This window comes from Chrysochloris asiatica, unplaced genomic scaffold (assembly GCF_000296735.1).
Source record: "Chrysochloris asiatica unplaced genomic scaffold, ChrAsi1.0 scaffold00164, whole genome shotgun sequence".
NCBI classification, from domain to species: Eukaryota; Metazoa; Chordata; class Mammalia; order Afrosoricida; family Chrysochloridae; genus Chrysochloris; species Chrysochloris asiatica.
Genome location: NW_006408682.1, coordinates 2,750,919 through 2,754,152, shown reverse-complemented (window position 1 = coordinate 2,754,152; position 3,234 = coordinate 2,750,919). Strand labels below are relative to the sequence as shown.

The 3,234-nt window shown below is 37.1% G+C and overlaps 1 pseudogene; it reads right to left on the bottom strand.

The window, feature by feature from the left end:
- Positions 1 to 2,100: 2,100 nt before the first annotated feature.
- LOC102831029 lies at positions 2,101 to 2,639 on the bottom strand (annotated as a pseudogene).
- Positions 2,640 to 3,234: the final 595 nt, after the last annotated feature.

Sequence of the window (3,234 nt, the reverse complement as noted above, 5' to 3'; positions counted from 1 at the left end):
GCTATGAGTCAGTTCCAACTCGATGGCACCTGATGACATGATGAGATATATATATATATATATATATATATACACACACACACACACACACTCATATATATTGTTATTGAACCACCAGTCTCATGGTTAGTAGTAAAGTGCTTATTCTACAGTGCTGTACCAGGACTACAGTAAGATGTGTTATTAAATACAAAACTGAAACCGTGCCATCAAATCCATTCCAGTGCATAGTAACCCCACTTCTGAAACTATGAATCTTTACCAGAGCAAATAGTCTCATCTTCCTTCTTCAGAAAAGCTGTGTGTTTGTTCAGTGACCTTCCAGTTAGCAGTCCATTGCTTATCTGACAGCACCATCACAGCTCTTTAAAAAATGTTGTGGCATTTAATAAAACAAGATAGATATTAAAATATTATACAATTGTAACTTACAAAGTAGAACTGGAACCTGTCAGAAATAAGTAATAAGATCATAAATGGTTCAAAAGAGGCTGTAGACATTGATTAATTTTAGACATTAAGTTAAATGTATGTCTTAATTCATTAAAGTGTAATGAGAACATACAAATAGAGATGGACAATAGAATGAGGAACAAACATAAACAGTTGTAGGCAGTAGTAGGAAAAAACATAACTCCTCAAAGGTGGACAAATAGAAATAAAAAATCAATGTTATAGAAATGAATCTAAATATTTGAATAATAATAATAATAAATATAAATTTTAAAGGTCTTCATTTAAGATACAAATATTATGGTTTATTATAAAAAGAGTTCTGTGCTATTTATAAGAGATATATTAAGCTCAGAACCAAAAAATTGAAAGAAAATAATGTAAAATAATGTAAAGAAAGATTTACCAGGTAAATATCTCCCCAGAGTCCTGGTATGGTGCTGTGGGCTATTGCATCAGACTGCATAGTCATTTGAATGGCAAGGTCAGTGGTTCAAGCTCACCAGTTGCTCCTTGGAAACCCTATACAGGGTTTGGATTGGAATTGACTCAGTGGCACTTAACAACAACAATAAAAAACAAAAAAAGAGAGCACATGAGTCATCCTATTGTCAGACAAATGCTATTATGAGAGACATTATGGATACTACATAATGATAAAAGATTTAATAAACCATAAGGTTATTCTTATTTAAAACTAAATTCAAAATATATAAAGCTAACATTGTCAAAACTGTAATAAGAAATACCATCATAGCAAAACATTTTAATATGGTATTGTTCATGATTTTTAGTTAGCAAGTCATGTGCTAGCGTGTATCCTTTCACTATAATTATTAATGCTGTATGCTAAGCTAATAATAATTGGAGAAGATGGATTATATGCAGGTAAATGTGGCATTAGGAATTGAGAAAGCTCGTTTTTTTGTGGTTTAAATGCTGTTGACCCTGTGTAGGGTTACTGAGGAGTGGTTGGTGAGTTTGAACCGCTGACCTTGTGGTTCAAGTATATCTTGTAATGCAGCGCATTATCCTGCAGCGCCACTTTAGCAACCTGCAATATGCAGATGATGCAACCTTGTTTGTTGGAACTGAAGAGGACATGAAATATTGACTGATGAAAATCAAAGACTACAACTTTAGTATGGATTGCACCTCAATGTAAAGAAAACAAAAATCCTTACAACTGAGTCAATAAATAACATCATGATAAATGGAGAAAATATTGATGTTATCAAAGACTTCATTTTGCTTGGATCCAGAATTAATACTCACGGATGCGGCAGTCAAGAAATCAAAAGAAATATTGCATGAGACATATCTGCTGCACTGTTCCTCTTTAAAGATCAAAGATACCAGTTTGAGGATTAAAAGCAAGCCATGGTATTTTCATTCACCTCATATGAATGTGAAAGTTGGAGAATGAATAAGGAAGGCTGTGGAAGAACCAATGCATTTGAGTTATGGTGTTAGGAAGAATATTAAAATTTCAGTGGACTACAGAAGAAGAAACATATCAGTTTTGGAAAGTATGCAGCCAGAATGCTTCTTAGAACCCAGGATGGTGAGACTTTATGTTTTTTTTGTTGTTGTTATCAAATGATCCTTTATTGAATATTTTCTTTGTAGTTCTTAACTAGGTGGACATTATTCTACACCGCCACTATTGATGTCATCTATGATGTCATGAGAGTGGCAGCCATCAACATTGCAGCCCACTGACTGGGCAGTCCCCAGGATCTCTTTAATAGTACCAGAGAGTTCTCTGGCCAAAGACCGGTGTTGCATCTGACGGGCAATGCTGATAATCTCATCTAAACTGATATTTCCACTGTGGTTAATATTTTTCAGCTTCTTTCTGTCTCTGGGGGGTTCCTTGAGAGCTTTGATGGTCAGGGCAGAAGCAGAAGACACCACCTCAATCTGGGCCTGTCTGTTCTGAATGGTCAGTTTCACTGTAATCCTTAACCCCTTTCAGTCACTAGTTAGTTACCTTGGCAATGTCATCACCAGCCTTTTTTGGGAGACAAACCCAGGGGGCTTATCATCTTGGGGTCCAGAGCAGACATAGCCCTGACTTCCCCACCAGTGCACCTTAGGTACACAACTTTAACCTCATTGGAGTTGAACTTGGGAGGCATGGCGGAGGCGCCTGGTGTCAGATGAACCCAGATGCGGAACGACCGAAGAAAAGTTGCACCTACACTTCCTCGGAGCCGGAAGCCAAAAGCGAGACTTTGTCTTTAATACTTTGGACATGTTATCAGGAGAGACCAGTCCCTGGAGGAAGATGTCATGTTTGGTAAAATGGAGTGTCAGTGGAAAGATGATGGCTCCTAAAGAGATGAACTGACATAGTGGTAACAACAGCAGGATCAAATGTAACAACAATAGTGAGGATGGCACAGGACCAGACAGTGTTTTCTTCTGTTATACACAGAGTAGCTATGAGTCAGAGATGACTCAACAGCAGCTAACTAAAGTTAAATAATAGTCTCTGAGTGGTTCACATAGTTAATGTGCTCAGTTACTAAATGAAAGGGCCAGGGCTGAAGTCTACCCAGATGAACCTCTGAAGAAGGCATGAGGCTCTACTTCTAAAAAGTCAGCCATTGAATACTTTCTGGAACACACTTACAGTTGTACTCTTACACACATGGACTTGCCATTAGTAGACCATGAATGCTAGGTTCAATGACAATTTTCTTTCTTTTGTATTGTTTTGCAGGGGGTGGAGGGAATGGTAAGGGTTTGTTAATTTAAAGAACACAATTTAGAAAC